Below are 24865 nucleotides of genomic sequence, written 5' to 3'. Positions count from 1 at the left end.
GCTTTTCAGGCCAGATACTCTGATCTAGTTTTATTGTCTGTCACAACTTCGATACAACTAACCAGCAAGTGCACTGGGTCGTCCAAGTAATACCTTACATGAGTAAGGGTCGAATCCCACGGAGATTGTTGGTATGAAGCAAGCTATAGTCACCTTGTAAATCTCAGTCAGGCAAATATAAATGGATAATGGTGTTTTCGAATATTAATTAATAAAATAGGGATAGAAATACTTATGTAATTCATTGGTAGGAGTTTCAGATAAGCGAATGGAGATGCTTTCGTTTCTCTGAACCTCTGCTTTCCTGCTATCCTCATCCAATCAGTCTTACTCCGTTCCATGGCTGGCTTTATGCAGGGGCATCACCGTTGTCAGTGGCTACATCCCCTCCTCTTAGTGAATAATATGCTCACGCACCCTGTCACGGCACGGCTATTCATCTGTCGGTTCCCGATCATGCTGGAATAGGATTCACCCTCCTTTTGCGTCTGTCACTAACGCCCAGCACTCGCGAGTTTGAAGCTCGTCACAGTCATTCAATCATTGAATCCTACTCAGAATACCACAGACAAGGTTTAGACCTTCCGGATTCTCTTGAATGCCGCCATCATTCTAGCTTACGCCACGAAGATTCTGGTTAGGAGATCTAAGAGATATTCATTCTAGCTTATTTCATGTAGAACGGAAGTGTTTGTCAGGCACGTGTTCATAGGGGAGATGGTGATGAGCGTCACACATAATCATCACCTTCATCACGTTCTTGGGTGCGAATGGATATCTTAGAAGCGAAATAAGATGAATTGAATAGAAAACAATAGTACTTTCATTAATCTTTGAGGAACAGCAGAGCTCCACACCTTAATCTATGGAGTGTAGAAACTCTACCGTTGAAAATACATAAGTGAAAGGTCCAGGCATGGCCAAGATGGCCAGCCCCCTAAACGAGATCAATAGTCTCCTAAGATGAACAATGGAATAAAACTGAGACCAAAGATGCCTAATACAATAGTAAGAGGTCCTATTTATAATAAACTAGCTACTAGGGTTTACATGAGTAAGTAATTGATGCATAAATCCACTTCCTGGGCCCACTTGGTGTGTGTTTGGGCTGAGCTTGAGTGTAGCACGTGCAGAGGCCATTTGTGGAGTTGAACGCCAGTTTCTGTGCCAGTTTGGGCGTTCAACTCTGGTTTTGGATCCTTTTCTGGCGCTGGACGCCAGATTTGGGCAGAAGGCTGGCGTTGAACGCCAGTTTACGTCGTCAATTCTTGGCCAAAGTATGGACTATTATATATTGCTGGAAAGCCCTGGATGTCTACTTTCCAACGCAATTGGAAGCGCGCCATTTCGAGTTCTGTAGCTCCAGCAAATCCACTTTGAGTGCAGGGAGGTCAGAATCCAACAGCATCAGCAGTCCTTTTTCAACCTCTGAATCTGATTTCTGCTCAAGTCCCTCAATTTCAGCCAGAAAATGCCTGAAATCACAGAAAAACACACAAACTCGTAGTAAAGTCCAGAAATGTGAATTTAACATAAAAACTAATGAAAACATCCCTAAAAGTAACTAGATCCTACTAAAAACATACTAAAAACAATGCCAAAAAGCGTATAAATTATCCGCTCATCACAACACCAAACTTAAATTGTTGCTTGTCCCCAAGCAACTGAAAATCAAAATAGGATAAAAAGAATAGAATATACTATAAATTCCAAACTATCAATGAAACATAGCTTCAATCATATGAGCGGGACTTATAGCTTTTTGCCTCTTGAATAGTTTTGGCATCTCACTTTATCCATTGAGGTTCAGAATGATTGGCATCTATAGGAACTCAGAGTTCGAATAGTGTCATTGACTCTCCTAGTTCAGTATGATGATTCTTGAACACAGCTTCTTTATGAGTCTTGGCCGTGGCCCTAAGCACTTTATTTTCCAGTATTACCACCAGATACATAAATGCCACAGACACATAATTGGGTGAACCTTTTCAGATTGTGACTCAACTTTGCTAAAGTCCCCAATTAGAGGTATCCAGGGTTCTTAAGCACACTCTTCTTTTGCTTTGGACCTAGACTTTACCCGCTCAGTCTCAAGTTTTCACTTGACACCTACACGCCACAAGCACATGGTTAGGGACAGCTTGGTTTAGCCGCTTAGACCGGGATTTCATTCCTTTAGGCCCTCCTATCCACTGATGCTCAAAGCCTTGGGATCCTTTTTATTGCCCTTACCTTTTGGTTTTAAGGGTTATTGGCTTTTTCTGCTTGCTTTTTCTTTTTCTTTCTATTTTTTTTCGCCTATTTTTTTTTTTTCTGCAAGCTTTGTTCTTTGCTGCTTTTTCTTGCTTCAAGAATCATTTTTATGATTTTTCAGATTATCAAATAACATGTCTCCTAGTCATCATTCTTTCAAGAGCCAACATATTTAACATTCTTAAACAACAACTTCAAAAGACATATGCACTGTTCAAGCATACATTCAGAAAACAAGAAGCATTGTCACCACATCAATATAATTAAACTAAGTTCAAGGATAAATTCGAAACTCATGTACTTCTTGTTCTTTTGAATTAAAACAGTTTTTATTTAAGAGAGGTGATGGATTCATAGGACATTCATAACTTTAAGACAAAGTTACTAACTACTAATGATCATGTAATGAAGACACAAACATGGATAAGCACATAACATATAAAACGAAAAAACAGAGAAAGTAAGAACAAGGAATGAGTCCACCTTAGTGATGTCCTTGAGCTCTTCTATGTCTCTTCCTTGTCTTTGCTGCTCCTCCTTCATTACTTTTAGATCTTCTCTGATTTCATGAAGGATGATGGAGTGCTCCTGATGTTCCACCCTTAGTTGCTTCCAATAATTGTGTGGGAGAAAATGAATCCCCTGAGGTATCTCAGGGATCTCTTGATTTGCAGTCAAATGTTCTACCACTGAGCTATAGACCCTTGATGGAAGCTTTTGTCTTCCCTTTCCTCTTTCTAGAGGTTTCTCTGGCCTTAGGTGCCATCAATGGTTATGGAAAAAACAAAAAAGCTATGCTTTTACCACACCAAACTTAGAATGTTGCTCGCCCTCGAGCAAAAGAAGAAAGAATAGAAGAATAGGAAGAAGATATGGAGGAGATGGATGGGAGTGTGTATTCGGCCATATGGGTGGGATTGGGTGAGAGAGAGATGTTGAATTTTTGAAGGTAGTGGGTGTATGGATGTGAGTGGTAAATGAAAAAAAAGAAGGGATGATCATGAATGGAAAGAGAGATGATGAGGTAGGTGGGGATCCTGTGGGGTCCACAGATCCTGAGATGATCCTGTGGGGTCCACAGATCCTGAGGTGTCAAGGCATTTACATCCCTGCACCAATTTAGGCATGTAAAATGCCCTTGCACACAACTCTGGGCGTTCAGCGCCAGGTTGGTGCCCATTTTGGGCGTTCAACGCCCCTTTGCTGCCATTTCTGGCGTTGAACGCCAGAACCATGCTTGTTCTGGGCGTTCAGCGCCAGGATGCTCCCATTCTGGGCGTTCAGCGCCAGAACTATGCTCTGTTCTGGCGTTTGAACGCCAAACAGATGCTCCTCCAGGGTGTGATTTTTTCTTCTGCTGTTTTTGATTCCGTTTTCAGTTTTTCTATTTATTTTGTGACTCCACATGATCATGAACCTAAGAAAATATGAAAAACAATGAAAATAAAAGTTAGATAAACATTGGGTTGCCTCCCAACAAGCGCTTCTTTAATGTCAATAGCTTGACAGTGGGCTCTCATGGAGCCTCACAGATGTGCAGAGCTTTGTTGAGACTCTCCAACACCAAACTTAGAGTTTGGATATGGGAGTTCAACACCAAACTTAGAGTTTGGTTGTGGCCTCTCAACACCAAACTTAGAGTTTGACTGTGGGGGCTCTGGTTGACTCTGCTTTGAGAGAAGCTTTTCAAGCTTCCTCTCCATGGTTGCAGAGGGAGATCCTTGAGTTTTGAATACAAGGGAGTTCTCATTCCATTGAAGGACTATTTCACCTCTGTCAACATCAATCACAGCTCTTGCTGTGGCCAGGAAAGGTCTTCCTAGGATGATGGATTCATCCTCTTCCTTTCCAGTATCCAGGACTATGAAATCAGTAGGTATGTAAAGGCCCTCAACCTTTACTAATACATCTTCTACTTGTCCATAAGCCTGTCTTCTTGAGCTGTCTGCCATCTCTAGTGAGATTTTAGCAGCTTGCACCCCATAGATTCCCAGTTTCTCTATGACAGAGAGGGGCATGAGGTTTATACCTGAACCAAGGTCACACAGAGCTTTAAAGATCATGGTGCCTATGGTACAAGGTAATATGAACTTTCCAAGATCCTGTCTCTTCTGAGGCAATGTCAGTTGATCCAGATCACTTAGTTCATTGATGAACAAGGGAGATTCAACTTCCCAAGTATCAATGCCAAATAATTTGGCATTCAGCTTCATGATTGCACCAAGAAACTTGGCAGTTTGCTCTTCGGTAACATCCTCATTCTCTTCAGAAGAGGAATACTCATCAGAGCTCATGAAGGGTATAAGGAGGTTCAATGGAATCTCTATGGTCTCTAGATGAGTCTCAGATTCCTTTGGTTCCTCAGAGGGAAGCTCCTTATTGATCACTGGACGTCCCAGGAGGTCTTCCTCCTTGGGATTCACGTCCTCTCCTCTCCTCACGGGTTCGGCCATGGCGCTTATGTCAATGGCCTTGCACTCTCCTTTTGGATTCTCTTCTGTATTGCTTGGGAGAGTACTAGGAGGGATTTCAGTGATCCTTTTACTCAGCTGGCCCACTTGTGCTTCCAGATTTCTAATGGAAGACCTTGTTTCATTCATGAAACTTACAGTGGCCTTAGATAGATCAGAGACTAGATTTGCTAAATTAGAAGCATTTTGTTCAGAGTTCTCTGTCTGTTGCTGAGTTGATGATGGAAAAGGTTTGCCATTGCTAAACCTGTTTCTTCCACCATTATTAAAGCCTTGTTGAGGCTTTTGATCCTTCCATGAGAAATTTGGATGATTTCTCCATGTTGAGTTATAGGTGTTTCCATAAGGTTCACCTAAGTAATTTACCTCTGCTATTGCAGGGTTCTCAGGATCATAGGCTTCTTCTTCAGGAGAAGCCTCTTGAGTACTGTTGGATGCAGCTTGCATTCCATGCAGACTCTGAGAGATCATATTGACTTGCTGAGTCAATATTTTATTCTGAGCCAATATGGCATTCAGATTATCAACTTCAAGAACTCCCTTCTTCATAGGCGTCCCATTACTCACAGGATTCTTCTCAGAAGTGTACATGAACTGGTTATTAGCAACCATGTCAATGAGTTCTTGAGCTTCTGCAGGCGTTTTCTTTAGGTGAATGGATCCACCTGCAGAAGTGTCCAGTGACATCTTTGATAGCTCAGATAAACCATCATAGAATATATCCAGGATGGTCCATTCTGAAAGCATGTCAGAAGGACACTTTTTGGTCAACTGTTTGTATCTTTCCCAAGCTTCATAGAGGGATTCACCTTCTTTCTGTCTGAAGGTTTGAACATCAGCTCTAAGCTTGCTCAGCTTTTGAGGAGGAAAGTACTTGGCTAAGAAAGCCGTGACCAGCTTATCCCAAGAGTTCAGGCTGTCTTTGGGTTGAGAATCCAACCATAATCTAGCTCTGTCTCTTACAGCAAAAGGGAAAAGCATGAGCCTGTAGACTTCAGGATCTACTCCATTAGTCTTAACAGTATCACATATCTGCAAGAATTCAGTTAAGAACTGAAAAGGATCTTCAGATGGAAGTCCATGAAACTTGCAGTTCTGCTGCATCAGAGAAACTAATTGAGGTTTCAGCTCAAATTTGTTTGCTCCAATGGCAGGAATGGAGATGCTTCTTCCATGTAAATTGGAATTAGGTGCAGTAAAGTCACCAAGCATCCTCCTTGCATTATTATTATTTTCGGCTGCCATCTCCTCTTCTTGTTTGAAAATTCCTAACAGGTGCTTACTGGTTAGTTGTAATTCAGAGTCCTTTCAGGTTCTGGATCTGCTTCAACAAGAATATTCTTGTCCTTGCTCCTGCTCATATGACAAAGAAGAAGGCACAGAAAAATAATAATAATAGAGATCCTTTTTTTTTTGAATGAGGGAGAGATGTTAGTAGATGAATAAATAAAAAAAAATAGAAGGAGATGAGAGAGAAGAGAATTTTCGAAAATAATTTTTGAAAAAGAGTTAGTGATTTTTGAAAATAGTTTTTGAAAAATGTTAGTAATTTTCGAAAATTAAGATTTAAAAATTAAAATAATTAATAAATTAAAAAGAAATTTTGAAAAAGGGGGAAGATATTTTCGAAAAATGAGAGAGAGAGAATTAATTAGGTAGTTTTGAAAAAGTTAAGGAACAAACAAAAAGTTAGTTAGTTAGTTGAAACAAATTTTGAAAAGATAAGAAGTTAGGAAGTTAGAAAAGATATTTTGAGAAGATATTTTTTTGAAAAAGATAAGATAAGTAGATATTTTTGAAAAGATATGATAGAAATTAGTTTTTGAAACAGATTTAATTTTAAAATCACAATTAATGACTTGATTCACAAGAAATCACAAGATATGATTCTAGAACTTAAAGTTTGAATCTTTCTTAACAAGTAAGTAACAAACTTGAAATTTTTGAATCAAAACATTAATTGATTAGTTATTTTCGAAAATTTTATATAAAAATAAGAAAAAGATTTTTGAAAAATATTTTTGAAATTTTCGAAAATAACTAAGAATTTTGAAAAAGATTTGATTTTTGAAAAAGATTTTGAAAAAGATAAGATTTTCAAATTGAAATTTTGATTTGACTCATAAGAAACAATTTGATTTTAAAAACTTTTGAAAAAGTCAACTCAAATTTTCGAATTTGATGAGAGAAAAAGGGAAAGATATTTTTTTTTTTGAAATTTTTATGAAAAACATGAAAATTATGCAATGCATGAAATTTTTAGATCAAAACAATGAATGCATGCAAGAATGCTATGAATGTCAAGATGAACACCAAGAACACCATGAATGTCAAGATGAACATCATAGACACAATTTTGAAAAAATTTTAATGCAAAGAAAACATGCAAGACACCAAACTTAGAATTCTTTAATGCTTACGCACTAAGAATTCAAGAATGCATATGATAAACATGAAAAGACACAAAACAAAAAATCATCAAGATCAAACAAGAAGACTTACTAAGAACAACTTGAAGATCATGAAGAACACTATGAATGCATGATATTTTCGAAAAAATGCAAGATGCATATGCAATTGACACCAAACTTATGATATGACTCAAGACTCAAACAAGAGCACAAAAAAATGTTTTTGATTTTTATGATTTTCTAATTTTTTTGGATTTTTTCGAAAATTATATGAAAAAGAAAAATAAGGATTCCAAAATTTTTAATATGAATTCCAGGAATCTTGCCATGTTAGTCTAAAGCTCCAATCTGAGGGTTAGACATGGCTTAACAGCCAGTCAAGCTTTAGCATGTAAGTTTTTTCATGTATAGAACAACTAAGTGTGTGAGAATCTCTTGTGATGATAAGTTGAAATCCCAATCCAAAAGATTGGACATGGCTTACAGCCAGCCAGGATTCAACAAATCACCATGAAACACTAGAATTCATTCTTAAAAATTTTGAAGAAAAATATATTTTTTTGAAAACACAAATTTTTTTTTTTCGAAAACAAAAGAGAAATTTTGAAAGATTTTTTTGAAAGATTTTTGAAAAGAAAACGAAAAGAAAATTACCTAATCTGAGCAACAAGATGAGCCGTCAGTTGTCCAAACTCAAACAATCCCCGGCAATGGCGCCAAAAACTTGATGCACGAAATTGTGATCTCTGGTAATGGCTTCTCAAGCCAGATACTCTGATCTAGTTTTATTGTCTGTCACAACTTCGATACAACTAACCAGCAAGTGCACTGGGTCGTCCAAGTAATACCTTACATGAGTAAGGGTCGAATCCCACGGAGATTGTTGGTATGAAGCAAGCTATAGTCACCTTGTAAATCTCAGTCAGGCGAATATAAATGGATAATGGTGTTTTTGAATATTAATTAATAAAATAGGGATAGAAATACTTATGTAATTCATTGGTAGGAGTTTCAGATAAGCGAATGGAGATGCTTTCGTTCCTCTGAACCTCTGCTTTCCTGCTATCCTCATCCAATCAGTCTTACTCCGTTCCATGGCTGGCTTTATGCAGGGGCATCACCGTTGTCAGTGGCTACATCCCCTCCTCTCAGTGAATAATATGCTCACGCACCCTGTCACGGCACGGCTATTCATCTGTCGGTTCCCGATCATGCTGGAATAGGATTCACCCTCCTTTTGCGTCTGTCACTAACGCCCAGCACTCGCGAGTTTGAAGCTCGTCACAGTCATTCAATCATTGAATCCTACTCAGAATACCACAGACAAGGTTTAGACCTTCCGGATTCTCTTGAATGCCGCCATCATTCTAGCTTACGCCACGAAGATTCTGGTTAGGAGATCTAAGAGATATTCATTCTAGCTTATTTCATGTAGAACGGAAGTGTTTGTCAGGCACGTGTTCATAGGGGAGATGGTGATGAGCGTCACACATAATCATCACCTTCATCACGTTCTTGGGTGCGAATGGATATCTTAGAAGCGAAATAAGATGAATTGAATAGAAAACAGTAGTACTTTCATTAATCTTTGAGGAACAGCAGAGCTCCACACCTTAATCTATGGAGTGTAGAAACTCTACCGTTGAAAATACATAAGTGAAAGGTCCAGGCATGGCCGAGATGGCCAGCCCCCTAAACGAGATCAATAGTCTCCTAAGATGAACAATGGAATAAAACTCAGACCAAAGATGCCTAATACAATAGTAAGAGGTCCTATTTATAATAAACTAGCTACTAGGGTTTACATGAGTAAGTAATTGATGCATAAATCCACTTCCTGGGCCCACTTGGTGTGTGTTTGGGCTGAGCTTGAGTGTAGCACGTGCAGAGGCCATTTGTGGAGTTGAACGCCAGTTTCTGTGCCAGTTTGGGCGTTCAACTCTGGTTTTGGATCCTTTTCTGGCGCTGGACGCCAGATTTGGGCAGAAGGCTGGCGTTTAACGCCAGTTTACATCGTCAATTCTTAGCCAAAGTATGGACTATTATATATTGCTGGAAAGCCCTGGATGTCTACTTTCCAACGCAATTGGAAGCGCGCCATTTCGAGTTCTGTAGCTCCAGAAAATCCACTTTGAGTGCAGGGAGGTCAGAATCCAACAGCATCAGCAGTCCTTTTTCAACCTCTGAATCTGATTTCTGCTCAAGTCCCTCAATTTCAGCCAGAAAATACCTGAAATCACAGAAAAACACACAAACTCGTAGTAAAGTCCAGAAATGTGAATTTAACATAAAAACTAATGAAAACATCCCTAAAAGTAACTAGATCCTACTAAAAACATACTAAAAACAATGCCAAAAAGCGTATAAATTATCCGCTCATCATATATGTCTCTCATCTTTTGTATTTTGCTTGGCCTAGAGGCTTGAATTTGAGAGAACAAAACTTGTATAAGTTGTTTTTACTGTCTGGTTTCATGTATGGTTTGTATATGGCTAGCCGGCTTAAACTCCGCGAGCCGTGACTAGCGTCTTATGATATTATACTATTATATTATTATATTTTGTTATTTTATACCTGTTTCGTGTGCCTTAAGTCCGTAGCTTCGTTAGCACATTTTTTAGGCTTTTGAAATCCTGTTTTTGAGTTGTATCCTTCATCGCGCTTCTAGATTATACTATTCTTTCTATATATATTATATTTATGAGCTTAGAACTGTCGTAATCTTTGATTAACCTTTGCTTTACGATGCGAGGTAAAGCTTAGGCTAATTAAGGTGTTACATTTAGTGGTATCAGAGTGGTTTATCCTCGTAAGCCTGAGGGATGGACCGATTGCACTTCATTGCATACACTGTGTGTCTTTTCTTTAATGCTATTAGGCTATCTACTTGATATTGCATAGCATGCTTGTTTGCGAGTGCCTGTTTGGGATAATTGAAGCACTAGACTTTTGATATTAAGACTGATCACCTTGATATCGATTGTTTGGTGTAGACAGGAACCCTAATGGCCAGTCACGGACGAGGTCGTATGCGTTCACGAGGAGAGAGTAGCAATGAGCAACCGGCCGATAACCATGCCGAGTTCATGGCGGCAATGGCGAATCTTGCAAACACCATGGAGGCTAATGCTGCTGCGACTCTGCAAGCTATGCAGAGGTTAGGCCAACTGGTCGAAAACGAAAACAGAAATGGTGAGGGAAAAGGGAATGAGAATACGGAAGGAAACGGAGATAACATGGGAGGTGCTCCGATGACCTTAGCTACGTTTCTCAAGGTTCATCCGCCAAGTTTTAGAGGTTCAACAAATCCTACAAAAGCGGACAATTAGTTCCAAGCTATGGAGCGCGCGCTGCAAGCCCAGCATGTCCCGAATAACCAATATGTAGAATTTGCTGTTTATCGGCTTAAGGGAGAGGCCCAGCATTGGTGGCAAGCAGAGTGCCGCTTGTTACAGCTGTAGAACACCGACATTCCTTGGGATGTATTCCAGACGGCCTTCTACAAGAAGTTCTTTCCTGAGTCTGCATGGAAAGCGAAGGAAATGGAACTTATGCAGCTGAAGCAAGGTTCTTTATCTGTGGTGGACTACACCAGCCAATTTGAGGAGCTCTGTAGGTTCTCTAAGGCATGTCAGGGTGCCCCAGCAACCTATGAGAGTTGGAAGTGTGTCAAGTATCAAAGGGGACATCATGACTGTTGTGGCTCCTATGGAGATCCATATCTTCTCCAATCTAGTGAATAAGGTAAGAGTGGTTGAAAAATACGCAAAGACGGTAGCCTTGTCAAAGGAGACTTCTGGAGGAAATACCAGTAGGGAGCGTGACGATCACCTTGGACCAAGGGGACAAAGTTTCAAGAAAGATGGATACGCTCCTCAGCATCTGTTAGGTCAAGGAAACTTCAGAAGGGACAACACCCAACTTCACCATATGAAGGGGAGTTGTCTGTGTTATGCTTGTGGACTACCTGGGCACCTAGCCAAGAACAGCCGTCGTAAGAAAAACCAAAACACGGGTCAGAATCAACAGTCTGGCTATGTGCTTAATTTGGGTGCATGTGATGCGACGGGGTCAGATCTTCCGACGAGAGGTAAGCGTATGCTTTGAGTACTTTATTTCGTGGACCTGAGGGTAGCTTAGTTCTACCTTTTGTAAAGTTGTCGTTAGGATTACAAGAGTTTAGAGTTTTGTTGGAAGTGAACCATGGGAAAGGAGGATTCTAGCGGTGGTAGCCGAAGGTTTCGGACGTGTGATGACGAGCGATCAGAGTGGACGTGCCGAAACTATTACCAGGCATGACTAGAAGTCTTGTCGATTCCCTGTATGGGTGATGGGTGCGGTTCAGCACTAGTGTCAACGGAAGTACTAACTAACGCCTTTGCGGTTTTTAACTATGATTTTTGCGGTTTTAAGGTTTAGAAAGATTTTCCAATCTGGTTTGGAGCTTTGGTTTAAATGATTTAGTTTTGAAACTAGGATTGAAACTTTTGATCAGATGATACGATTTAAAAGGGAAGCGGGTTCTATGATTTTGTTAACTTGTGACTTTGGGTTTGTAATTTTACTTATCAAAAAGGATTTAAATGGAAAGGTTTTGATTTAAGGGTTTCAATGAATTAGGAAAATCATGCTTTAAACTGATTACTTTACACATAAATAATTGTTTGACCCTTTTGAAAGAGTTTTAACAATGAACCCATTTATATTGAACTTCTTTTAAAGGTTTTGAAAAGTATTACAAAATCGGTATTTGGTTTAAATGAAAGAATTTTGGATTCTTAACAACGATAATCAGAGTGACGCAGCGAAAGCATGCTGATTAGTATTTTTTAGGGCGAAAATATTTTCAAGGAGGGGGAGGATGTAAGAACCAGAGTTTTCACCAATAAAATAACTTAAATGCCCAAATTAGGTTCTAGAGAGTTGGAATGAGAATTTGGGAATTTAAATATGATTTTTGGACTCAGTGGATTTTTTCGAGTCAGAAAATGTGTTTTCTGTGAAAAACCGTGAACCAGAAGTTGAACCGATCGAACCGGTTTACATCTACCCGGTACTGTGCAAGAAAAAGTGAAAACAGTCGAAAACCTTAGAAAAATATTAGAAATGGAAAACCGGGAGTTAATTTTAAAAGTTTGGCCCAAAGTTGGGCCAAACGGGCTAAAAACGCTAACATGTTGGACTTGGGCCCAAGTCCAACATATATAAGGGCTCATTAATGAACCCATTCATCAAAACACACACACACACACACAACAAATTTGAGAAGAGAGGGGGGAAGAAGAAGAAAACCCCCATTGACACTATTTACTCCTCACTTCAACTTGTGATATCTTGAGTTACGGTGCTCCGATTTACGTGCCATCAGTGGCTATGCATTTTTTGTGAAGAGCTCTACAAAACCCATATAAGAAACTGGTATGGCAAGCTCGAAATCCTCTCAGTTATTCTCTCCAAACTTTTGGGTTTTTTAGGACTTTGGGTTAAATGAGTTTTTGTGATTTTGGATGTTTAGGTTTGCTCTAATCCTTGCTTAGCAATAGATTTTGGCTATTAAATCTGTTGAAAAAGGTAAGAGACATTAAACCCTTGTGATATTATGTTTAAATGGAATCCTAGGTTGGTTTGTGATGGTTTATGCATATTTAGTTTGATTATTGTGAGTTTGGAGCTTGTTGGTGCTTGTTGGAGTTACTTTGGTGGCTTGCTTGTGGTTGAAAGCTCATTTGGTGCTCAATTTTGAGTTTTGGTTCATATAGGGAATTGGCCAAGGTATGGTTTTGGTTTTCTCTATGTAATATATAATATTTCTAGACATTTAGGCTAGTGACCCATAAGATAGGATTGAATTAAATTGGTTGTTGGAATTGTTGTATGATGATGTATGATGATTTGATGATTTGGGTTGTTGATGCATTGAAATGTTGATGTTGATAGTGTGGTATTGAGGATTGAGATTGAAATTGATTATGGTGATTGTTGGAAATGATGGAATGGAATTTGATTAATGTGTTGATTTAAAAAATGAATGTATTGTTATGTATTTGATAATAGAAATTGATGAATGTGGTTGGTGGAGGAATGATTATAGTGTTATATATTTGATATTTGAGGTTGAGAATATTGAAGGGTGAATGAAAAATTTGATATGAATGGTAGGTTGTGACACAAAGGGGAGTTATGAGGTAAATTGGAGTTGGTATGGTTTTGGTTTGATTTTGGTTGAAATATTTTGAAAGTTGACATTTTTTGCAAAATTTTGCATAATCTAATTTCTGGCTGCAGCTTCGGACGCTTTTTGGGAACGATCAAACCATCACAAATGAATTGGATTAATTTTTCTCGAATCTTTGTGATGTGTAAAAAAATCCTGGAAACTTTGGTTAAAGTTTAACGGTTGGATTAGGAGATATAAAGTTTTGAAGTTTGTTACTTTAAAACTGATTTTCTGCTGCTACATAATCAAACCAGGAACTTTCCAAGCCTATATCTCCCAATCTTGACCATAATTTGAGTGGGGCTAAAAAGAAATTGAGACTTGGACTATTTTCTTGTTTGTGTTAAAATTTTAGACTATTATAAATTTTGTAGGAGTTGTGCTCGTTTTAAAAATAGAGCTCTTAGCTATTTTGACAGCAAAACTAGTTTTTGAAAGTAAACTTGTAATCAGTATAACTCTCTCCAGAAAAATGATTTTTCTATGAGACTTTGACTGATTTAAAGCTCTATGAGTCTAGTTTATTTCTGGAAAATTTTAGATACATCAAATGAAAATATGAGTTCTGGTGGATTTTCTAAGAACAGGGTAGCTTGCTGTTTTGGCACAGAGATTTCAAACTTAAAATCAGTTTTTGCAAGAAAAATGATTTTTCTTTTTATTTTATTCAACTAAACTATTTCAACTGGGTTCAAATCTATAGGATACTTCCGTTTTGAGTCTAGAGACGAAGAATTAGGCTTGTAAACTTTTGTGACACCTATTTAAGACTTTTGGCTCGTTTTTGGATATCAAAACGTGGAGAAGGTCCTAGGTGATTTTAACTTGGTAATTTGATAAAAAGTTAGAAAACAGAGGGTTAGATTTCTGGTGTATTGAGAATGAGTTTGGTTGAGAGAGGAGGAAGAGTAGTGAACTTGATGATTACGGACAACGAATTGAGAAACTGATGGACTAATGATTTGGAATGGAAATCATGAATTGATGATGGTTGTGATGAGTTGAGGACTCAATATAGGATGAGGATCTTGATGAATGTTGAGAGTGTGCCAAACACTATATCCTTGGAATGTTAAGAGTTGATAATTGAAAGTTGATTGGGATAAGAAATGGTGATGACCGGTGATAATTTGAGGTAGATGGACTTGTTGGATGTGAAAAGTGTGCCAGGCACTATATCCTTAGAATGATAGTGTGCTAGCCACTATATCCTTGGAATAATTTGTGCTGAGTTATATGTTGTTGTTGTTATTTTCCTTTTCTACCGCAAGAGTGTGCCAAGCAATATATCCTCGGAATGAGCATGCAAGTGTGCCAAGCACTATATCCTAGGAATGATAGTGTGCCAGGCACTATATCCTCGGAACAAAAGCGTGCCAGGCGCTATATCCTCGGACGTGGCAGAAAGGCGACATCCGAAAGGATGTGTCGAGCTGGCATTTATAGACCGACAAGTGATATCATGAGCCCATAGGATTGACATTCATCATGTGCATTTTCTATGTGTCTTGTTTGCTTTGCCTAATTGTATTTCTTGTCTAAATGAATAATATGCTTAAATGCTAGTTGTCCTACTTGCTGTATATGTAAACTACTTGTGTTTTACTTGCTTGTATTAATTGTGGTTGTCTGGTGCGGAGGAGGTTAGGTAGGCGGTGGCGATGGGATCGCATGGAGGGTAGGTTGGTGAAGGCTGTGGGACAGCGGTGTTTGGTTAGAATAGAAATCTCCTAAGATAGAGTACCTTGTTTATTTATGTTAAGATTTATACACATATGCTTTATTGTTTTAGTATGCCTTAAGATGAATCTTGTGGTGGATATGAAGTCTAGCATTACCTCTGGAGTGCCGGGGTCTTATATCTTATATCACTGAGCACTGTTACCATACTGAGAACCTCTGGTTCTCATACCATATTTCTGTTGTATTTTTTAGATGCAGGTCGTAACCCACCTCGGTGAGTTCCTTTGATGGTGACAGGAGCGGAAGATATCTATCTGTTTTGAAGTCTTTTGATCTCTTTTATATATGTCTCTCATATTTTGTATTTTGCTTGGCCTAGATGCTTGAATTTGAGAGAACAAAACTTGTATAAGTTGTTTTTACTGTCTGGTTTCATGTATGGTTTGTATATGGCTAGCCAGGTTAAACTCCGTGAGCCGTGACTAGCGTCTTATGATATTATACTATTATACTATGATATTTTGTTATTTTATAACTGTTTCTTGTGCATTAAGTTAGTAGCTTCGTTAGCACGTTTTAGGATATTGAAATCCTATTTTTGAGCTGTATCCTTCATCGGGCTTCTAGATTATACTATTCTTTTTATATGTATTATATGTATGAGCTTAGAACTGTCGTAATCCTTGATTAACCTTTTCTTTACGTCGCGAGGTAAAGCTTAGGCTAATTAGGGTGTTACAAAAGGGATCTTGATCTCTAATGTTCTGAGATAATCCGCAAAGTGGGCAAATTATTTATCCTTTTCCTCTTTACAGAGCTTCTGAGGAAATGGCATTTTAGCCTTATACTCATCAATCTTAGTTGATGAGGGCCGAGTGCCTTGTGTATTGGAAGGGGGTTACTGGCTTGCTTAGGAGGGTTGCCGTCAGTATGTGACTGGCCTCCCTTGCTTGGGCGTTCAACGCCCATATTGCTACCCCCTTCCTGGCATTCAACGCCAGGGACACTGCCCCCTGTTGGGCGTTCAATGCCAGGGATGGATTATTCTCCTTCTTGGCATTGAATGCCAATGACATTCTTCTTTGGGCATTCAATGCCTTTAGAGATGTCTTGGACATCAGTCTGGTGTCTTTCTGTTTGCTTTTCTTTCTTGTTGCACTAAGTTGGGTGTTTAAGGATTTCCCACTCCTTAGTTGAATGGCCTGGCATTCCTCTGTTATCCGGTTAGATAACTGCTGCCTTGTTTGACTTAACTGGGCTTCTACATTCCTGTTAGAAGCTTGAGTTTCTCGCAAAGCCTCTTGCAATTCTAGTAGTTACTGGGCAAGGGCTTACAGTTGCTGAGTCAATGGACCATCCTGTTTTGGAGGGTTAGGTTCAATAGATATTGCCTTAACCTCTCTTTTCATAGAAGTCTCAGCAGACGAGTACAGATGCTGATTAATGACAACTGTCTCAATGAGCTCTTGAGCTTCTTCAATGGTCTTTCTCATGTGTATGGAACACTAGCAGAGTGGTCCAAAGACATTCTAGCCATGTCTGAAAGTCCATAGTAGAAAATGTCTAACTGTACCTGTTCATACCCTGGGTCGAGCTGTCCGACCCAAGATGTTCTACTGACAAGTCAAACAACCTCTTCAGGTTTGGACAATTGGTGCACGAAATCACAATCACACTTTTGCAATTCTGCAAAACTAACCAGCAAGTGCACTGGGTCGTCCAAGTAATACCTTACGTGAGTAAGGGTCGATCCCACGGAGATTGTCGGCTTGAAGCAAGCTATGGTTATCTTGTAATTCTTAGTTTTAATTGTAAAAAGTAAAAGAACATGAAATAAATACTTGTTATGTAGTAATGGAGAACAGGTTGAGGTTTTGGAGATGCTCTGTCTTCTGAATCTCTGCTTTCCTACTGTCTTCTTCTTCACGCACGCAAGGTTCCTTCCATGGCAAGCTGTATGTTGGTGGATCACCGTTGTCAATGGCTACCATCCGTCCTCTCAGTGAAAATGGTCCAAATGCTCTGTCACCGCACGGCTAATCATCTGTCGGTTCTCACTCATGTTGGAATAGGATCCATTGATCCTTTTGCGTCTGTCACTACGCCCAACACTCGCGAGTTTGAAGCTCGTCACAGTCATCCCTTCCCAGATCCTACTCGGAATACCACAGACAAGGTTTAGACTTTTCGGATCTCAGGAATGGCCGCCAATTGATTCTAGCTTATACCACAAAGACTCCGATCATTCGGAATGGAGGCTAAGAGATACACACTCAAGCTATTGCAGATAGAACAGAAGTGGTTGTTAGGCATGCGTTCATAGGTGAGAATGATGATGAGTGTCACGGATCATCACATTCATCAGGTTGAAGTGCGAGTGAATATCTTAGAATAGAAACAAGCGTGATTGAATAGAAAACAGTAGTAATTGCATTAATTCGTCGAGACACAGCAGAGCTCCTCACCCCCAACCATGGAGTTGAGAGACTCATGCCGTCAAAGATACAATATGAAACGTGTAAAGTGTCATGAGGTACAAAATAAATCACTAAAAGTGGTTTTTATAATAAACTAGTGACCTAGGGTTACAAAAAATGAGTAAGCTAGGATAGTTAGTGTAGAAATCCACTTCCGGGGCCCACTTGGTGTGTGCTTGGGCTGAGCATTGAAGCTTTCACATGTAGAGACTTTTCTTGGAGTTAAACACCAGCTTTTGTGCCAGTTTGGGCGTTTAACTCCAGCTTTTATGCCAGTTCTGGCGTTTTGATGCCAGAATAGGGTAGAAAGTTGGCGTTTAAATGCCAGTTTGCGTCATCAAAACTCAGGAAAAATATGGACTATTATATATTGCTGGAAAGCCCAGGATATTTACTTTCCAACACAATTGAGAGCGCGCCAATTGGGCTTCTGTAGCTCGAGAAAATCCATTTCGAGTGCAGGAGGGTCAAAATCCAACAGCATCTGCAGTCCTTTTTCAGCCTCTGAATCAGATTTTTGCTCAGGTCCCTCAATTTCAGCCAGAAAATACATGAAATCACAGAAAAACACACAAACTCATAGTAAAGTCCAGAAATGTGATTTTTGAATAAAAACTAATAAAAACATAATGAAAACTAACTAAAATATACTAAAAACATACTAAAAATAATGCCAAAAAGCATATAAATTATCCGCTCATCACAACACCAAACTTAAATTGTTGCTTGTCCCCAAGCAACTAAAAACAAGATAGGATAAAAAGAAGATAATATACAATAAATTCTGAAAACATCTATGAAGACCAGTCTTAATTGGATGAGCGGGGCTCTTAGCTTTTTGCTTCTGAACAGTTTTGGCATCTCACTTTATCCTTTGAAGTTCAGAATGATGGGCATCTATAGGAACTCGGAATTCATATAGTGTTATTGATTCTCCTAGTACAGTATGTTGATTCTTGAACACAGTTACTTTATGAGTCTTGGCCGTGGCCCTAAGCACTTTGTTTTCTAGTATTACCACCGGATACATAAATGCCACAGACACATAACTGGGTGAACCTTTTTAGATTGTGACTCAGCTTTGCTAGAGTCCCCAATTAGAGGTGTCCAAAGCTCTTAAGCACACTCTTTTATTTTTTACCACGACTTTAACTGCTCAGTCTCAAGCTTTTCACTTGACACATTCACGCTACAAGCACATGGTTAGGGACAGCTTGATTTAGCCGCTTAGGCAAGGATTTTATTCCTTTAGGCCCTCCTATCCATTAATGCTCAAAGCCTTGGGCCCTTTTTATCCTTGCCTTTTGGTTTAAAGGGCTATTGGCTTTTTCTGCTTGCTTTTTCTTTTTCTTTCTTCTTCTTTTTTTTTTCGCTATATTTTTTTTACTGCTTTTTCTTGCTTCAAGAATTAATTTTATGATTTTTCAGATTATCAATAGCATTTCTCCTTTTTTATTATTCTTTCAAGAGCCAACAATTTTAACATTCATAAACAACAATATAAAAAATATGCACTGTTCTAGCATTCATTCAGAAAACAAAAGTATTGCCACCACATCAAAATAATTAAACTATTTTAAAATTTGAAATTCATGTACTTCTTTTTCTTTTTCAGAAAACATTTTTTTTTCTTTAAGAGAGGTGAAGGATTCATAGGACATTTATAACTTTAAAGCATAGGTACTAGACACTAATGATCATGTAATAAAGACACAAACATAGATAAACATAAAGCATAGAAAATAAAAAAATAGAAAAATAAGAACAAGGAAATTAAAGAACGGGTCCACCTTAGTGATGGCGGCTTATTCTTCCTCTTGAAGATTTTATGAAGTGCTTTAGCTCCTCTATGTATCTTCTTTGCCTTTGTTGCTTCTCTCTCATGGCCATTTGGTCCTCTCTAATTTCATGGAGGATAGTGGAATGCTCTTGTTGAGGTCCATGAGTGAGCTCTCTTGTTTGCTCCATCCTTTTCTTAGTGATGGGCTTTTGAGATGAATCTCTCTATTTTCCATGACTTGGAGGTGGAAGCTTTTGCCTTCCCTTTCCTCTTTCTAGAGGTTTCTCCAGCCTTAGGTGCCATAAATGGTTATGAAAACACAAAAAGTAATGCTTTTTCCACACCAAACTTAGAAGGTTTGCTCGTCCTTGAGCAAAAGAAGAAAGAAGGGAGGAGAAGAAGAAGAAAATGGAAGAGATGGAGAGGTGTGAGTGGTTAAGAGGTGATGGGGAAGAGTATTTGGGGAAGGGTGTTATTGGAATGTGTGAAGAAGAGAGAGATTGAGTTGAGGTAGGTGGGGATTCTGTGGGGTCCACAGATCCTGAGGTGCCAAGAATTTCTCATCCCTGCACCATTCTGACGTGTAACCACCCCTTTGAGTGCCAATCCTCGCGTTAAACGCCAGCTTGCTGCCCAATTCTGGCGTTTAACGCCAGCTTTTCTTCCCTTTCTAGCGTTTAACGCCAGCTTGGTGCCCTTTTCTGGCGTTAAACGCCAGTCTGGTGCCCATTTCTTGCGTTAAACGCCCAGAATGGTGCCAGACTGGGCGTTTAACGCCCATTCTGCTACTCCTCCAGGGTGTGCTATTTTTAATGCTGTTTTTGAATTTGCTTTGATTTTTGTAGTTGTTTTTGTGACTCCACATGATCATCAACCTAAAGAAGACATAAAATAACAATGGAAAATGGAAAATTAACATAGATAAATAAAAATTGGGTTGCCTCCCAATAAGCGCTTCTTTAATGTCAATAGCTTGACTTTTTACTAAGCTTTAGTTTAGTCTCAGTTTTGAGCATTCTTGCTCAACATCGCTTTCAAGATAATGTTTGATTCTCTGTCCATTAACAATGAACTTTTTGTCAGAGTCAATATCCTGAAGCTCTACATATCCATATAGTGACACGCTTGTAATCACATATGGTCCCCTCCACCGGGATTTTAATTTCCCAGGGAACAATTTGAGCCTAGAGTTAAATACCAGAACCTTCTACCCTGGCTCGAAGACTCTGGATGACAGCTTCTTGTCATGCCACCTTTTTGCTTTCTCCTTGTAGATTTTTGCATTTTCGAAAGCATTGAGTCTGAATTCTTCTAGCTCATTCAACTGGAGCAATCTTTTCTCTCCAGCTAATTTGGCATCAAGGTTTAGGAATCTGGTTGCCCAGTAGGCCTTGTGTTCTAGTTCCACGGGCAGGTGACAGGCTTTTCCATACACAAGCTGGTATGGAGAGGTCCTTATATGAGTCTTGAGTGCTGTTCTGTATGCCCACAGAGCATCATCCAAGCTTCTTGCCCAATCCCTTCTACGGGTACTTACAGTCCATTCCAGGATTCTTTTTAGTTCTCTATTAGAGACTTCAGCCTGCCCATTTGTCTGTGAATGATATGGAGTTGCTACTTTGTGGCTAATTCCATATCAGACCATAGCAGAGTAAAGCTATTTATTGCAGAAGTGAGTGCCCCCATCACTGATTATTGCCCTATGGACACCAAATCTGCTGAAGATATGTTTCTGGAGGAACTTCAGCACTGTCTTAGTATCATTAGTGGGTGTGACAATTGCTTCTACCCATTTAGATACGTAGTCTACTGCCACCAGAATGTAAGTGTTTGAGTATGATGGTGGAAAAGGACCCATGAAGTCAATACCCTATACATCAAACAACTCAATCTCTAAGATCCCTTGTTGAGGCATGTCATAACCATGAGGCAAATTACCAGCTCTCTGGCAACTATCACAGTTACGCACAAACTCTCGAGAATCTCTATAGAGAGTAGGCCAGTAGAAACCACATTGGAGGACCTTAGTGGCTGTTTGCTCACCTCTGAATTGTCCTCCATATTGTGATCCATGACAATGCCATAGGATCTTTTGTGCCTCTTCTCTAGGCACGCATCTATGGATCATTCTGTCTGCACATCTCTTGAAGAGATATGGTTCATCCCATAAGTAGTACTTTGCATCAGAAATTAGTTTTTTCATTTGCTGCCTGCTGTACTCCTTGGGTATGAATCTCACAGCTTTTCTGTGGTTGTGTAATTTTTTTGTGCGTCATTTAAAACACGACTGGCATAATAAATGACGTGCAAAAGTTTGTTATACCTCTATCCTAATACTGCACCAATGGCCTGGTCACTGGCAACACACAATAGTTCGAATGGTAATGTCCAGTCTGGTGCAGAAATAACTTGTGTTGTGACCAGCTTAGCTTTCAGAGTTTCAAACGCCTGCAGACAATCTGTGTTAAATACAAATGGCCTGTCAGCAACTAGCAGATTGCTCAGAGGTTTTGCAATTTTCGAAAAATCCTTTATAAACCTCCTATAGAATCCTGCATGCCCTAGAAAGCTTCTGATTGCCTTAACATTGGCAGGTGGTGGTAATTTTTCAATTACCTCCACTTTAGCTTGATCCACCTCTATTCCCTTGTTTGAAATTTTACGCCCAAGGACAATTCCTTTAGTCACCATAAAGTGACATTTTTCCCAGTTTAAAACTAGGTTGGTCTCTTGGCATCTTTTCAGAACAAGTGCTAAATGGTCAAGACAGGAGCTGAATGAGTCTCCAAATACTGAAAAGTCATCCATGAAGACTTCGAAAAATTTCTCTACCATATCAGAGAAGATAGAGAGCATGCACCTCTGAAAGGTTGCAGGTGCATTGCATAGACCAAAGGGCATCCTTCTGTAGGCAAATACTCCAGAAGGACATGTGAATGCTGTTTTCTCTTGGTCTTGAGGATCCACTGCAATTTGGTTGTAACCTGAATAGCCATCCAAAAAACAGTAATATTCATAACCTGCTAGTCTCTCTAGCATTTGGTCTATGAATGGTGAAGGAAAGTGATCCTTCTTGGTGGCTGTATTGAGCCTTTTGTAGTCAATACACATATGCCACCCTGTAACTGTTCTTGTAGGAACCAGTTCATTCTTTTCATTATGAACCACTGTCATGCCTCCCTTCTTGGGGACAACGTGGACAGGGCTCACCTAGGGGCTATCAGAAATAGGATAAATAATCCCAGCCTCTAGTAACTTAGTGAGCTCTTTCTGCACCACCTCCTTTATGGCTGGATTTAGCCGCCTCTGTGGTTGAACCACTGGCTTAGCATCATCCTCCAATAGGATCTTGTGCATGCATCTTGCTGGGCTAATGCCCTTAAGATCACTTATGGACCACCCAAGAGCTGTCTTGTGTGTCCTCAGCACCTGAATTAGTGCTTTCTCTTCATGTGGATTTAAAGCAGAGCTTATGATCACCGGAAAAGTGTCACATTCTCCCAGAAATGCATATTTCAGGGATGGTGGTAGTGGTTTGAGCTCGGGTTTAGGAGGCTTATCCTCTTTCTGAAGAATTTTCAGAGGTTCTTTTATTTCCTCTGGTTCCTCCAGATCAGGCTGAACATCTTTAAAGATGTCCTCTATCTCTGATTCGAGACTCTCAATCATATTGATCTCTTCCACCAAGGAGTCAATAATATCAACGCTCATGCAATCATTTGATGTGTCTGGATGCTGTATAGCTTTGACAACATTTAACTTGAACTCATCCTCATTAACTCTCAGGGTCACTTTCCCTTTTTGGACATCAATGAGAGTTTGTCCAGTTGCTAGGAAGGGTCTTCCTAGAATGAGAGTTGCACTCTTGTGCTCCTCCATTTCTAGCACTACAAAGTCAGTGAGAAAAGAAAATGGCCCAACCTTGACAATCATGTCCTTAATTATGCCTGATGGGTATTTAATGGAGCTATCAGCAAGTTGAAGACATATCCGGGTTGGTTTGACCTCTTCAGTCAAGCCAAGCTTTTTGATAGTGGATGCAGGGATTAGATTGATACTTGCCCTAAGGTCACATAGAGCTGTCTTGGTACAAATACCCTCTAATGTGCATGTTATCATAAAGCTTCCTGGATCTTTAAGCTTCTCTGGTAAGCTTTTCAAAATGACTGCACTGCATTCTTCAGTGAGAAAAACTTTTTCAGTTTTTCTCCAATCCTTCTTATGACTTAAGATCTCTTTCATGAACTTAGCATAAGAGGGTATTTGCTCAAGTGCCTCTGCAAACGGGATTTTTATTTCAAGAGTCCTGAGATAGTCTGCAAAGTGGGCAAATTGTTTATCCCGTTCCGCTTGGCGGAGTTTCTGAGGATAAGGCATCTTGGCTTTATATTCTTCAACCTTAGTTGCTGCAGGTTTATTCCCTACAGTGGTGGTTGGAGAAGCCTTCTTAGAGGGGTTACTATCAGCACTTGCAGGTGTCTGATCCCTCATTGGCATTTGATTGCTAGGATTGGGTGCTGGATGGGCGTTTAACGCCAGCTTCCCACCCTTTTCTGGTGTTTGAACGCCAGAATTATTCCTCTCTGGGCTCTTGCTGTCCTCAGAGGGGTTTTGGGCAGTGGTTTAGTCATCCTCTGCCAGTTGTTCTTTTCTTGGCTTTCTGCTACTTTGAGCTGAATTATTCAATGTCTTCCCGCTCCTTAGTTGAACAGCTTGGCATTCTTCTGTTATCTGTTTAGATAGCTGCTGTCTTGTCTGATTCAATTGTGCTTTCATATTCTTGTTAGCATTTTTAGTGTCTTGGAGCATCTCTTTAAATTCTGCTAATTGTTTTGTCATAAGGAGTAATTGCTGATTAAGTTCAACAATCTGTTCTTGAGGATTAGGATTAGTAGTTACTGCCCTGGCCTCTTCTTTTATGGAGGACTCACTGCTTGAGTACAAATGTTAATTTCTAGCAACCGTATCTATGAGTTCTTGAGCCTCTTCAATCGTCTTTCTCATGTGTATAGATCCACCAGCTAAGTAGTCTAGAGACATTTGAGCTCTTTTTGTAAGCCCATATTAGAAGATGTCTAACTGTACCCACTCTGTGAATATTTTGGAGGGGCATTTTCTCAGCATCCCTCTGTACCTCTCCCAGGCATTATAAAAGGATTCATTATCCTCTTGTTTAAAGCCCTGGATATCCAGCCTTAGCTGTGTCATCCTCTTTGGAGGGAAAAATTGATTCAGGAATTTGTCTGATAACTGTTTTCATGTTCTTATGCTTGCTGTGGGTTGGTTATTTAACCACCTTTTAGCTTGATCATTTACAGCAAATGGAAACAGTATTAATCTGTAGACATCCTGATCTACGTCCTTATCATATACGGTGTCAGCAATTTGTAAAAACTATGCCAGAAACTCAGTAGGTTCTTCCTGTGGAAGACCAGAATACTGGCAATTTTCCTGCACCATGATAATGAGCTGAGGGTTTAGCTCAAAACTGCTGGCTCTAATGGGAGGTATACAGATACTACTTCCATATGAAGCAGTAGTAGGGTTAGCATATGACCCCAGAGTCCTTCTG

The 24865-nt window shown here is 39.5% G+C and overlaps 1 non-coding gene across 1 annotated transcript; it reads left to right on the top strand.

Annotated features, from left to right (window-relative positions):
* Positions 1-5465: 5465 nt before the first annotated feature.
* On the top strand, positions 5466-5573 carry LOC148579795 (small nucleolar RNA R71). The gene has a single exon (XR_015895790.1). It is a non-coding gene; the product is annotated as a small nucleolar RNA R71 (small nucleolar RNA).
* Positions 5574-24865: the final 19292 nt, after the last annotated feature.

The sequence above is a fragment of the Arachis ipaensis genome, chromosome B10, assembly GCF_059453495.1.
Source record: "Arachis ipaensis isolate K30076 ecotype BB chromosome B10, ASM5945349v1, whole genome shotgun sequence".
Lineage (NCBI taxonomy): Eukaryota > Viridiplantae > Streptophyta > Magnoliopsida > Fabales > Fabaceae > Arachis > Arachis ipaensis.
This window is presented reverse-complemented; position numbering and strand designations above follow the sequence as displayed.